At 37.6% G+C, this 15,456-nt stretch overlaps 1 protein-coding gene across 1 annotated transcript in view; it reads left to right on the plus strand.

The window, feature by feature from the left end:
* Positions 1-15,456, plus strand: part of LOC127633882 (LHFPL tetraspan subfamily member 7 protein) — a 210,442-nt gene that overhangs the window by 192,234 nt on the left and 2,752 nt on the right. The gene's annotated exons all lie outside the window — the stretch shown is intronic.

The raw sequence follows: 15,456 nt of genomic DNA on the forward strand, positions 1-15,456 counted from the left end.
TTGCATGAACAATCCTTTTAAGCTTTCATTTATTTGGGCAATTCCAGCAATAATGGAGACAAATGAGTAGATGAAATATTTATTTATCTGCTTTAGAGGTTTCGAGACAACTGTTGTTGTCTGATGAAAATGAATGATAATTGGGTGGAAGAGGTTTTCAAGAACACTTGTCCTTTGTGTTGTTTTTTACATCTGTTAATGAAAGAAAGAATGAGAGATACAACAGAGAATTTAAGACAAAATTATAAAAACAAATGCAAGAGCAGTCTTTGAAAAAGTGGTTTGATGTATTGCAGCATCACAGAGTTATAATTAAACAATATTTTCTGAGCTTTGGTGGAGCCCCTCAGCATATGCTGTATTTCACCATGCTTCATCACTGACAAGCACACTAGCCTCAGCAAATAAACCAGAGCAGTGCCAGCAAATAAATATTTATTACACTCTTATTTATTTATATCTATCTTGTTTTTTTCCCCAGCCCTTTAAATATATTTACATGGGAAACAGACACTATACCTTCGGCTACAGTATATTCTGTATTCATTACATTTTTGCACAAGCTAGCTTTTTTGTCGCTGTAGATTGCCAATTGTTAAACTTGCAAGTATAATATATATTATAGAGAGCTATAAAAAGAGCAACTTTGGCTCAACCAGTGGCATGTGTATTTGGCGGGACTCTCTGTTTATCTGTTTGTCTATTATGGTATGTTACAGTCAATTTTGTGTAGTTTTACTATTAATAGTGTAGTTGAGTCATTGTGGACTTAAACAGCATTATTTATTTTTATTTTTAATTTTTTTGCATAACAATCAGCACAAAGCAGTAGCTGAATCTCTCATTTAACCTTTATGACAGATACATGCACACATTGTCCGGATGCCTGAAGAACAGACAGCTCAGGACCTGTTTCCCCATGTCTATTCAGTGTGTGCGTGTAAATGTGTGCGTGATGCTCCCTCAAGTGTGTGGGTGTCTACAGACTTCAAAGCCAGTTCAGAGGGCAGAACAGATAAGCACGGCAACATTTGTCACTGTATTTAGTCACTGTATCTATCTCTCTTTATAGTGTGTGTGTGTGTGTGTGTGTGTGTGCAGTTGTTGCATGGTGATTTTACACAAGTGTAACAGTTAAATTAGCCTGGTTGTTTTAGTGAGTCAGGGCACTCTCCCTCCCATTGCTCGCCGGTTTAGATAGTGTCCATTTGGTCGAACCACTTCCACTTTTCCTTGATGGTTCTGTAGTCACTTTTAATTTTTTTTTTTACTTTTTCCTACACGGTTGGTAGGTCCAGTGGTAGCCGTGTGCGGTTAACAGCTGATACACTTCCTGAGAGACTTTTTAGTTTGCTCATCACTAACAAGTGGACCGTCTGCGCCTCGTTTATTGACCAAGGCGTGGTTTTGCGCACAGCCATTTCTTTTTTCACAATTTGAAAGTCACGTGAACAAATGATACTGTTATCACCGTTACTAACTTTAAAACTAGCAGGTTGATGTGGTGTGTCGGAAATCCAGTGATGCTGGTTGTTACGATTCTCCCTGACCAATTAGTGATCTGCAGGATTTTGACGTCACATTTAGTATCGGCTCAGCTCACTTGGAACCTCGACCGAGGTGGTACTAAAAAAAAGTATCAGGTACCAGATACTATCCACAGTGGAAAACCCCCAAAAAGCGAGCAGAGTCGAGTTGAGTCGAGTTGTACCCTGCAGTGGAAAAGGCTTAATAGTCAGGATAGCCATTTCCTGCAGCCACAAAAACACCCCCATAATAGGACTGACCCACCTCCATGCTTGACTGTGGGGATGGTGTCGTTCTTGTTATCACATTGACTTTCTTACTCCAGACTTACTGCTGACACATGGGTTTAAAACTAATTTTTAGTTTAGTGTCATACGTCCATAAAACCTACTTCCAAGACTCCACAGGTCTTTCCAAATTCCTCAACATTTCCCTTGGTTTTCTTCCACACCCAAGAAGGTTGCTGTTGTATCATATTTAAAAAAATATATGGAAATTGATGTGCCTTGGAAATTTACTTTTGGTAATTTAATCATTTTGATTGCAACTGTATATATTGTGGCAGTACAGAAAAACACACACGCGCACATACATTTGCACCTGTCCTTAATCACCTTGATTGGTGACTCTGTGAGAGAGATTTTAAAAGATGATGGTTTGGGACGAAATGGAGAAAGATCATTCAGACAAGAACGATTGGAACGAAATGCAGGTGTAGGGGTGATTGCAAAAACGAAGGAGGCGGTGGAAACTTTACAGGAGTGTCTGGTAGAAGTGCGCTGCCAATGCTTATCTTTGAGTAATCATGCTAAATTGCTAATATGGTACTAGAAAATCACTTGCCATTATATCAAACACAGTTGAAAGCTGTTTGGTTCGTTAAATAAAGCTTAACATTGCTTTGTGTTTTTGCCACAGTATGCAATAGACTGGCATGTCTTAAGGTCAATATTAGGTCACAAATGGCAGAAAAGAAACAGCTTTCTATAGAAATTCATCAGTCAATCATTGTTTTGAGGAATGAAGGCTATACAATCTAATTTTTTCATTAGAAATTATACAATAGGGGAGTAATGGTATGACATTTTCACGGTATGATAACTGTCACTAAAATTACCACAGTATTACGATTTCACAGCCTTTAGGTGCATTCATAATATTAAAAGCAGTTCAATATTTGGTTATTAAATAGGCTTTTTCTGATAAAAACAGAGTTACATATTTCAGTTATAACCAATTCTTGAACTTTATTCTGGATTTCTTCAACTTTAATCCTTTAACTTTTGATCCTGAACATCAGGACACTCTCTTAATCCGACAAGAAAAAAGAAAAAAATCTCAAACCACTAAACATTAATAAAAAACATTTTGGCAACATTTACAGTAGTCAAATGATTATAACAAAAGATATTTAGTTGTTGATTTATTAAATGTTATTGTAATCATTTATAATAATAATTGCCGGGTTAACACTTAAAATATGCATGATTGACAGTCTCAGAAGTGGAGGCAATTGAGACTTGTCCTCCGCCACCCAGATAGAGTTGAGTAACCACACCACCACAAGGACCTACTAAGTAATGGGAATTGGGCATTCTAAATTGGGGAGAAAAGTGAATAAAAAATAAAATAAAAATGGAGCTTTACATTTCTCAAACTAGAGACTCTGATGTACTTATCCTCTTGTTTAGTTGTTCATCTGGGCCTTCCACATCTCTTTCTGTCCATGTTAGAGCCAGTTGTCCTTTATCTGTGAAGACTGTAGTGTACATCTTTGTATGATATCTTCAGTTTTTTGTCAATTTCAAGCCTTCATAGCCTTCATTCCTCAAAACAATGATTGACTGGCGAGTTTCTAGAGCTGTTTTTTTTTTGTTGCCATTTTTGACCTAATATTGACCTTAAGACATGCCAATCTATTGCATACTGTGGCAACTCAAAGCAAGCACAAAGGTAATGTTAAGCTTAATTTAAGGAATCAAATAGCTTTCAGCAGTGTTTGATATAATGGCAAGTGATTTTCTAGTACCAAATTAGCAATTTAGCATGATTACTCAAGGATAAGGTGTTGGAGTGATGGCTGCTGGAAATGGCAATAGCGTCTGGCTGCAGACTTGCACTCTCAGACTTGCACGCTCAGACACGAGCGCTTCCGCTGCAAGTGACGTCACTTGCACGCTCAGACACTAGCGCTTCCGCTTCAGCGTAAACTATTGACTTGTTAAAAGTTTAAATAATGTAAATCGCTGGCACAATTTTCTGAATTGGCTGCAAAATGACAATTTTATTATTATTATTATTACTGAACAAAACGAGCTAATGCCTGTCAGTCTAACTCTGTTTACTTTAAACAAAGACTGGCTGTGTCGGATTGAGAACAGATCATTCAAAAATCATTTCAGTAAACATTATATATATATATATATATATATATATATATATATATATATATATATATATATATATATATATGCTTTTTCGTTACATGATAAGATTTTTACATTTTACCTTAATATACGCTATTTTTTATCTCTGATACAAATAAAAAAAAAACAATGTTATGCCTAACAACCACTCACGGTATTAAATACATAAAGGAAACTATTTAATAGAGTGCTATTACATGGTTTGCACGTTCAACCCAGTGTAGTTCAATAGCGTTTGGACCGTCCCGTCCTGTTTTAATGTCTACATTTTTTGTAAAATACGTACTGTAAAATACATGCAATATTCGGTCATTCCACCTTGCATCTCAGTTCAGTTCAGCACAGCTCATTACATTAGCGGAAGCGCTTGTGTCTGAGCGTGCAAGTCTGAGCGTGCAAGTCTGAGAGTGCAAGTCTGCAGCCAGACCCTTCTCGGAAATGGGGCCTGTCTAGATTTGATAAAAAATGTTTCAAATAGTGATGTTGCTGTTTTAACATCAGTAATGTCCTAACTATACTTTGTGATCAGTTGAATGCCACTTTGGTGAATTAATGTACCAATTTCCTTCCAAAACAGCAAAATCTGTACATTATTCCAAACTTATGGCCACCAGTGTCATGTTTATTCTGTTGGTTCCTGTTTTTCATGTCTTTTATTATGAAAAGTTTAGTTCCTGTTTCCCTAGTCATGTGATGTTCTGGTTCATGTTTCATTGTCTTGTTATATTGTTTTCAGTCTTGTGTTTTCATTGGTGGTCCATGTCAGAGTATGTATAGCCCTTATGTTTACCTTTGTGTTTGTGGAGTATTGTCAATGTAATGGCGTTTCAAGATTCACGCTAAGTCTAATTCAATTGTAAGTCTATTTCAAGTCATTTATGTTGTTATGTTTATGTATATATATATATATATGTAAATATATATACTTATGTAAATAAACTGCACTTGGGTTCACTTCATCATTGTCTTCATCTGCTCCTGTGTCCTGCCAGCCAGAAACATTACAACTAGTGTGTGTGTGTGTGTGTGTGTGTGTGTGTGTGTGTATATATATATATATATATATATACACTCACCTAAAGGATTATTAGGAACACCTGTTCAATTTCTCATTAATGCAATTATCTAATCAACCAATCACATAGCAGTTGCTTCAATGCATTTAGGGGTGTGGTCCTGGTCAAGACAATCTCCTGAACTCCAAACTGAATGTCAGAATGGGAAAGAAAGGTGATTTAAGCAATTTTGAGCGTGGCATGGTTGTTGGTGCCAGACGGGCCGGTCTGAGTATTTCACAATCTGCTCAGTTACTGGGATTTTCACACACAACCATTTCTAGGGTTTACAAAGAATGGTGTGAAAAGGGAAAAACATCCAGTATGCGGCAGTCCTGTGGGCGAAAATGCCTTGTTGATGCTAGAGGTCAGAGGAGAATGGGCCGACTGATTCAAGCTGATAGAAGAGCAACTTTGCCTGAAATAACCACTCGTTACAACCGAGGTATGCAGCAAAGCATTTGTGAGGCCACAACACGCACAACCTTGAGGCGGATGGGCTACAACAGCAGAAGACCCCACCGGGTACCACTCATCTCCACTACAAATAGGAAAAAGAGGCTACAATTTGCAAGAGCTCACCAAAATTGGACAGTTGAAGACTGGAAAAATGTTGCCTGGTCTGATGAGTCTCGATTTCTGTTGAGACATTCAGACGGTAGAGTCAGAATTTGGCGTAAACAGAATGAGAACAAGGATCCATCATGCCTTGTTACCACTGTACAGGCTGGTGGTGGTGGTGTAATGGTGTGGGGGATGTTTTCTTGGCACACTTTAGGCACCTTAGTGCCAATTGGGCATCGTTTAAATGCCACGGACTAACTGAGCATTGTTTCTGACCATGTCCATCCCTTTATGGCCACCATGTACCCATCCTCTGATGGCTACTTCCAGCAGGATAATGCACCATGTCACAAAGCTCGAATCATTTCAGATTGGTTTCTTGAACATGACAATGAGTTCACTGTACTAAAATGGCCCCCACAGTCACCAGATCTCAACCCAATAGAGCATCTTTGGGATGTGGTGGAACGGGAGCTTCGTGCCCTGGATGTGCATCCCACAAATCTCCATCAACTGCAAGATGGTATCCTATCAATATGGGCCAACATTTCTAAAGAATGCTTTCAGCACCTTGTTGAATCAATGCCACGTAGAATTAAGGCAGTTCTGAAGGCGAAAGGGGGTCAAACACAGTATTAGTATGGTGTTCCTAATAATCCTTTAGGTGAGTGTGTATATATATATATATATATATATATATATATATGCATTTTATTTTGCATGTTTCTTAGAGGCTACTAGTTACAAATCAAAAAGGGGAATGGAAAATGCACACAGCAGTCATACTCGGGTCTTAAGTGGTTACATTTTCTTCGATTCCATCCTTGCCATGCACCCTCTTTCTTCAATTCTAACTCAGTCCAGTCCTGCTACTCTCAGCATTAACTGAATCACAGAATCCCACTACCAGTGGTAATTCATTTTGACCACAGACAGAAGTTTTTTCATTTGAAGGGCCAGAGATATAGGCTGGCAAACTAGCTTTAATAAAGTCATAATGCAGGGACAGCAAGGACTCCTGCATGACCTGATTCAGTGCCTTTCACTGCTGTCTAATTAACTCTAAATGTATTACAGAATAGTTAGTCTGCCTGCCAACAGTTTAGAGACAGGCCTCTAAATAAGCTCCTTGTTGGATATAGTGCAGAGTCACCAATGGAATTATGGCTATTAAGTTTTTTTAACTATCTGTCTTGCAAGGATGAGTTACAGCAGTTCCTACCTACCTACATAATTCCAGATGAGACAGCAGAGCATAATTTGGACAACAACAACAACAAAAACACACCAATGTGAGAAAGCTGTAGTGTAGTGAAAATGAACACACTTTCATGTTTCAGCAAACAAACTCAGAACAAAGGGTCATACTCTCAACAGCTGCTCTTCACAGTTCAGAGAAGTTTATTTGCTAATTTTTTCTCTCTTTCAGTTCTCAAGTTTATTATTATATTTTTTTTTTTAGATCTACAGGCAAACTGCCATTAAAGTCAACATGAAACTAAAATGTACCCTTTTACTTTCTTAGTACTCATTCATGTTCTTATTGGCTGTTATTGATGCACATTATATTTTGCGACCCCGCATCCACTTTGCATGGACATTGAGTTTTGTTCATTTATACTGACTGAATACTGTTCACAACAATCTAGACTGTCATTTATGGGTTAAACTTCCTCTGGTACGAAAAGTTTTTTCCATTGAAACCTGTTTAAGTGTAAAGAGTAGCATCTCAAATTTCAATTGATATGATGCTTTAAAAAAATCATAAATTTTTTGCGTGTCAGCACGCTGATAAACATGTCCACATATGTGAAATCTGGGACATTTTTCACTCAAAAGTTGAAAAAGCATGTGTTATTTTGAATAACTTTCAACATTAACACAATTTTGGTATATTTTATTTTATCACTGTACAATACGGTTCTGTTCATTAACACTAGTAAAGGCATTCCTATATTAACTGTGCAATTTGCTTGTTTGTGGACAACTTGCTGTTAATTTGTGGCAATCAAAGAGTTAAAAATGCACTAAATGCACCAATTAGAGACAGCATTACTTTGACATCTTACTTACAAACAGGGGTTTTCTGGAACAATATGTGCCGTGTCACTTAATCACACAGAAAATCAACATGCTGCTTTAAATATGTTCATGTACTCTAAAATCATTCTTATCCTGCCAAATTACTGACATGCAGCATCAGACATTTTTGGTGTCAGTTCATATGTACTCACCTTTTCCTGTGACAATACTGAAAGCAATACTCAGAGACATGGATTCTGGTACTGTGGAAACCAGGCAGTTAGCGTACACAATATTGAATTGGATTCCGAGTTTGCATTTTCACTTTAAAATAAAAATGTTACTCCACTGACGGTCAGGTTTAGGGTTGGGGTTTAGGTTAGTGGGTGCATTTAATAAAATATGCATTCTTGTTGACTGTATTACATCCATTAAAACTAAAAAATACAACTCGTTTTTGACCCCGCCCTGTGGACATAATTTTCACCAGGAAACTGGAGCTCACATGTGCCCATTCATTCAACAACACATCAAGCTTCGGCCACTGGGGGCAGTGGTTCAAATTTTGCTAAGAACAGACCGATTTCAGGAGAAGAACTTTCAACCTCCTGTTGCCAAATTCACAGTGGGATCTGTGTAGTTTATTAGGGTATATCTGCAATGCAGAATGAATCTGAATAAGTATTAATATATTTGTATATAATCATACTACAGTGTTTTTCCATAAGTTGCCATAGAGGAATGTTGATGCAATGCCCATTGCTTATTTTTTATTTTGACATATTTTATACTATTAACTTTTATAGATAGGGATAGTAAGGAAGGAGACAGAGTTAATGGTATCAGGAAATGTCATGAGCCTGATTCAAACTTGCATTGCCTGAATTTGCATCACTGTGCAACATGTCAGAGCACTGCACCAGCCTCCAGGCCATGTCTCCAATGCAAACCGCATAATTTAACTGAATTTGCAGTTCATCTTTGGGCTTAACACTTTGCGTAACTATTTGTGAAGGTTTCAGATGCTCAAACTGCATAAATTAGCAGAGAGATGGCCACAGTGTTCATCATTAAGTATCATTAGAGTCTCAGTCACTAATCTAAAGCTGTATTTACAGAGACAGAGAGGTGTGGGTGTGAAGACAGCCTGCTTATGTTAGACTATGTTAACTTTCTATACAAGTGTGTGTGTGTGTGTGTGTGCTGTGTGTGTGTGTGTGTGTGTGTGAGTGAGTGAGTGAGCTTATGCCTGTGGACGGGGAAGCTTCAGGATGAGTTTTCACTGTTTGTACAGCCTCATTACTCATGAGGCTCTAAGATCATTTGTGTAGAGAGAGAGAATAAATAGAGAGTACAGTCTGCAGTTAAGAAAGTCTTAACAAGAGTTTGAGCCGATCTCCTATGACCCAAATTATTCTCTTGAAGTACCCCTAAGATTTTAAGCAGGCCCACACAGACTTCCTCAAAGTTCTACAGTCAGAGTTTTGTATTAATTTTGTCTTATCTACTCGTTACTCAAAGTGCTCACACTTGTTTAAGAGTGGTGTGCTGTCATTAAAAACATGTTACGGTCAGTTTTCTGCTTGTCCTACGAAGGCCGTCTCGTTTAAATGAGACTTGTTTAAAGGAGGACGCTCGGTATACTGCAGCCTTCAAAGGACGCGTCCTACCTAGCATGCAGCCTTCCAAACGAGACACAGCCTATGTCTTGGAGTCTCCACTAATGAGCTGATGAGTTGAATCAGGTGTGTTTGATTGAGGAGACATCCAAAATGTGTACGGTTGAGATGCCTCCAGGATAGGCTTGAGAACTAAAATCACACTAAAATCATCATAAAAACCATGTAAATTGTTTATTTTTTGTGGCTATACTTTTGAAACATTGAGTATTTTAATGTTTACCAATTTGCCCCATTAACTTACATTGTAAGGGCCTCACTGGAGCTGCGATTTTTGCTTCTTTTATTTTATTTTTTGTTTTTATTTTATAAAATAGTTTTTTGTGGGAATCAATATTATGCCACAAATGCTGTCGATTGAGCTCAACTCGTATTGAACCTGCAATATTTCTTCTATGATACATGACGTTCGATGACATACACACACACACACACACACACACACACCTGTTGGCACAATGATGGTATCATTTCTTTGTAGTTCATGGCCCTCTGTTTCTGGACATCTGTCATTACCAAGCTATACAGTGAGTGTTCTCCGCTGTTGACTTCTTGTTAATAAAGTGAAAAAAGCACTATTCCGAGGCTTTTTCAAACAGATATTCCGAAGCCAATCCTTCTGAAGGCAGCCGATGAAAGGCGAAGCATCTGGGACAGGAGAACTGTGCTTCTACGAGTGGTTTATGACTTTGCTGTTTTAGCAAGAATTTCTGTTTTGATTGACTATTAGGGCAGCCATAACTGCAAACATTGTCTGAGTTATTTTCGAAAACTATCTTACAATGTTTAAAAAGCAAGAATCTAACTGAATGACACCCTAGTTAATAGTTACAGCCTACACACAAAACACCAACCAGATAGCCATCCAGAAGTTCTGCCCACCTAGCAAAATATAGTGGACTCGCTGAAATTATTGTGAATAAAAAGACAAATGAGACTAGTGAGTAAAGTTAAGTCAGCAGACGCAGACGAGTGAGTGAAGGAAAGTAATTGGGCATACGCAGACATGCTTCACTGAGCGTGTTACATACAATCACGGGAGGGAGGAGGGATGCGCTGTCGAGGAGTCCTTGCCGCTGCCATCCACCAGGGGAGCAGCTGCGACCATCTGCCTGGGGACGGAGGGGTCACTGCCTGCCGCCGAGAGTCGGATGAAGAAGGGGAGGGAGTCAGCGAGCAAGTTCTTCTCTCTTTCTCCTCTCTCTCTCTCTCTCTCTCTCTCTCTCTCTCTCTGTGTCTGCTCACCCTTTCCCTCTCCCCACGTCTACCCTCGTCTCTCCACTAGGTTCACAGGAGGTGTAGTGGACCACCGGCTGACAGAACGGCCGAAGGCAGTGTCTCCCCTCCAGAGATGGGGGAGAGTTAGTCAGACCGGTGGCACCCCGGCCTGAATCAGGCAGGGGAGGAGTATGATGAGGAGGAGGGCGTGGCCGGGCCGTGGTGGTTTGCGGCCGGCGCTGAATCAGCTGATCAGCTGGAGAGCGAGATAAAGGGGAGCCGGCGGCACCATTTCGAGAGAGAAGGAGATGCACGCGGCTGCACTGCATGCGTGTCTGTTTGTTTATGTTTTCTGTTGTTTTAATCTCATTAATATCAATAAAGTTTATGTTGAATGTTCAGCCGGTTCCCACCTCTTCCTTGCCCATCCTTATACTTAGCGAATTTGAAAATGAAGCCCTCACATATCACTCCACTGCAATACGTGAATGATGTGTGACATTTGCTTAGACACTTCACTGACACACGTAGTTTACATGACATCTGTGTCTCGTGTGGCTTGATTTCGTCTTGGGAATAAATGGTAGAACATTAAATAAATCAAGAAGTTGAGCAACACATTCAGTGAGACGAGTGAGTGATGGAAATTTGTATTTTTGAACTCAATGGGGCACCATACATGTGCAGCACTATCACTCAGAGTGGTTGTGACAGTGACCTCATCATATGTAATGAACATGTCATAATGAATGGCAGCCTGGGGGAACTCTGCTCTGGCCTTGGGTGGGCAGATTCAGCATCAAACTCAGTGAGACACAGCCATCAGAAAGGCAGGTTGGAATGTTATTAGACTATTCACTGAATCTCATCATCCAATCATTTGTCACCAAAGCACATACCGCCAATGGATTACAGCAGCGGCCGCAGGTTGCATGGATGTGGTTAGTCAACCCTGCCAAGCAGGAAATGAGGTTCTGCTGCGCAGTATTGCTTTAAGATTGAGGATGGGAATATGACATATAGATAACATATGCCATAAAACCTCTAACCCCTTCACTTGGCACACATCAGAGACTGAGAAAATGTTTAAATTAGAGAGAAAATAGAATATACTTGTATGATATAACTTTAAAGGTCAAAGGAGGACAGGTTTTGACTGCATTGCCAATGTATATGTATATGTATATATATTTATATATATATATATATATATATATATATATATATAAAACATCTATGGGGGGTGTATGAAAGGAATAGTTTGAAAAAAAATTACATTTTGTCATTATTTACTCACCCTCATGTCACTCTGAAAAATGCTAGATTTTTCTGTGGAACACAAAAGGAGAATTGTTTTACAATCTTCAAGAAACTGTTGTCTACACAACCACAGTTCACAGTGACTGACCATGTCTGTCAAGCTCCAAATATAATAAGAAAACAACTTAAAAGTGTGCTATATTTCAAGTCTGCTGAAGCCATACAATAGCTTTGTGTGAGGAACAGACCAGCTTGTTCACATTATAAAGAGAAAAAGAAAGTTTTCTCATAATTTACTCTCCTTCATGCCATCCCTGATGTGTATGACTTTCTTTCTTCTGTTCAACACAAACGAAGAGTTTTGGAATATTTCTATACAATGCAAGTCAATTGTGGCCAGGAATTTAAAGCTCCAAAAAGCACATAAAAGCAGCATAAAATTAATCTGTACAATTTCAGTGGTTAAATCAATAGCAAATATTAAACCACTTGAGTCCTATGGATTACTTTTATGCTGCCTTTTATTAAAAAAAAATTATAGCTTCTATAAGTTCTGGTCACCAATCAATTGCATTGTAAGGACCTACAGAGCTGAAATAGTCTTCTTAAAACATTGTTTGTGTTCAGCAGAAGAAAGAAAGTCATACACATCTGGGATGGCATGAGGGCAAGTAAATGAAGAGAGAATTTTAATTTCTGGGTGAACTATCCCTTTAAAAAATCAAAGTAAAACCACTTTTATTACGGCATAATACAAAAAGTGAAGCCTTTAAGAAGTGCAAACAACATCACATATGACGCTATGCAAAAAGTTAATGAGTGAACTACATACAAAATATACAATGTAAAAACTACGTATTAAATCATGGAACAAAATTATCCTTTTGATCCTTTATTCTCTTGAAGTCTTGTTTAATTTAGTTTAATGTCATGGTCATCAAAGCCTAATTTGATGAGACAATGAGATATTGTTTGTACACCTTCTCGGTTCTTGCCGTCAAAGTTTCAAATGCATGCTGCATTTTTTTCTTCTCGATAAATACAACTGGATTCAACATACGATAACAACTCAAATCTTTTAAAATTGGATGGTATCAGCTGTCTTATGACTGATGACGTATTTTTCTTTTTTTTGTGTGTCAATGAGACCAATGTTCGCTTTTCTGACTCCAACAAAATAGTTCCAATTTGCAAGGTTAGGTAGTTCAACTCCAAGTACAGACTGGAGGTATAAAAAGTGTAGCACTGTAGTCACACGGCAGTGTGCTATTCCCCTGAACACACCCTGTGGGCTCAAGTCTTTATCTGATCCAGACGGCAATTGGCCTTGAGCTTTGCAAGTCTCTGCAGTGAAACCCTTGTTGAGATGAACCCATTTAATTAAACTCCATACACTAGTGCAATCAGTTTGTGTGTCGTTCATTGATGATCACCTTCAAAATGAAATCTTTTTGAATAGCTTGTTAAGACTCATTGAATGGCATGTCATTGAGGCCTCATTTAAGTACAACATCCACTGATAGCAGTTATTTTCCTCAGCCTGGAGAAGTCGTGTTTGACTGTGTCTTTGTGTAGATATGATCAAAGATAGAGATGGCCATTATGAGATGTCAGACCCCCGCCGATAAACACAGACCAGTGTAGAGCACAGCTGGATTAAGGCCCATTAAACTGCAGGAAAAAGTGTTGCTAGTGCAGTTGCAGGGATGAGAATTGCTGTTTCTGGGTCCTTTTGTGTGTTGAGGAGTTGAAGAAGGATAATAGATGATAAGACCATGGGCGAATTATGAGATTCCATTCCCCTTGGTGAAAAAACCCATTAAGCCGTTTTCAATGTAATACTATTATAATTACTATGTAGAAATGTATGGGTTTACCAATGATTGTTCCAGTCCTGGATGTTGATTGGTCGATACAGCATTCCAGCTCTGCTGAAATACACAATTTAGGAACATCTACACTCTTAGAAGAAATGATTCTATATAGAACCTTAAAGGATTGTTCCGGGTTCAATCAAAATTCATCTCAATTAACAGGATTTATGGTATAATTTTGATAACCACAAACAAACAAAAATATTTGACTCGATTGTTTATTTAAAAAGGAGCTAAAATTGTGGTTAGGCACTTCCAATGGAAGAGAATGGGGCCAGTCCAAAAATGCTAAAATGATCATTTTTTTCAAAAGTATAGTGACAAGATGTCAATGTTATACATGTTAACATGATTTTAGTGTGATAAGTTAGCTTACTAACATTATCTGTGTAAAGTTATATCTATTATTACAACTTTGTTGTCATGACAACGTAATGCTGGTTGACCTTGCAATCCTGGAATTATGTAACTTTATACAGATAAGGCTATTTAGTGATTTTATCACACAAAAATCATGTTAACATGTATAATGTTTTGTGTCTTGTGATCATACTTTGAAAACAGTGTGTATTTTAATGTTCATTCAAAATTCACTTCCATTGTAAGTGCTTTACTGTACCACAATTCTTTATTTTCTTTAAACAAACAAAGAATGAGTTGAAAGAATTTTTTGGTAATCAACATGATACCACAAATGCTGTCAATTGAGATTAACTTGTATTGAAGATGGAACATTCATTAAAAGGTTCTTAGACACGCTTCATGCTGTATTTGGAACCCCTTAGAGGTTTCACATAGAACTGTTCAGTCAAAAAACCCTGTCAAGAACTATACTGTATCTTCTAGTAAACTAATGATTTATTGAAAAATTATGTCCTTTTTAGTCATTGTTTTATGAAAACAATAAGGCAGTCGAGGGTGTGTTATATTGTGAACAAAGTCTCTGCCAATGCCTTTCCTCACACATGCCCCCCCATTCAGGATCTGTCAGTCATCATCCAATGAATTTTAATTTCAGACATTCTTTGGGCTGATAGATTTGTTTGAGGAAAAATTGCACAATTGGAAACAGTACTGTGGAGATACTGAAGGAGAGTTTACTTCTTTTTAGGCTTCAGCCATTGGACAGGAGAGCACAGCTCTTTACTACCACCTTGAGCATTTTAGTTGCTATTACAACTTCTGCACTGTAAACCCTAATGCTCAAAATAATTCATTGTTTTGAGTAGGGGGGAAATAATAATACAGTTAAATCTCTATGGGTATTTAGAACTTTCTCTTTCTTTTGAGTTCACGAAACTGACACATTTTAAGTTATCTGAATTGTTTTATTGTTTTGAGTCTCTTCAAATTTACACAAGCTTAAATTTAACAGAAACTTTTGGAATAATTTTAGCTTCCCATAATATTTAGCAACTATCTTAAAAGAATCACACAACGATTTGATATTTCCTTTTACATTAGCATGGGTTAGGATTTTTTATAGCCAATTTTCTTGCTTATATAATAATTATTTTTTAATAATAGATAGAATTATGAAACATAAGATTTAGATAACCCTAATTTTCATTTCTCTTTATCTTAAAAACAGCAAAAAGCATGTTCATTTACATACACAATGTGTTTTACATATTTTTTATTTAAATAACAGTATTTTGTATTTAATTATGACAATTACCAAACACAAGTTGTGACGTTATCAGTGGCATCTATAGTACTTTTGATAGTATGGAAATATTTGCATATTTAATAATATGATGCCTAATTGGAATATTTCAAACATTTAAATAGTGATTTAAACATTTACATGGGGTCAAAATGCAAAAATATT

Source organism: Xyrauchen texanus, chromosome 3 (assembly GCF_025860055.1).
Source record: "Xyrauchen texanus isolate HMW12.3.18 chromosome 3, RBS_HiC_50CHRs, whole genome shotgun sequence".
Taxonomy (NCBI): Eukaryota; Metazoa; Chordata; class Actinopteri; order Cypriniformes; family Catostomidae; genus Xyrauchen; species Xyrauchen texanus.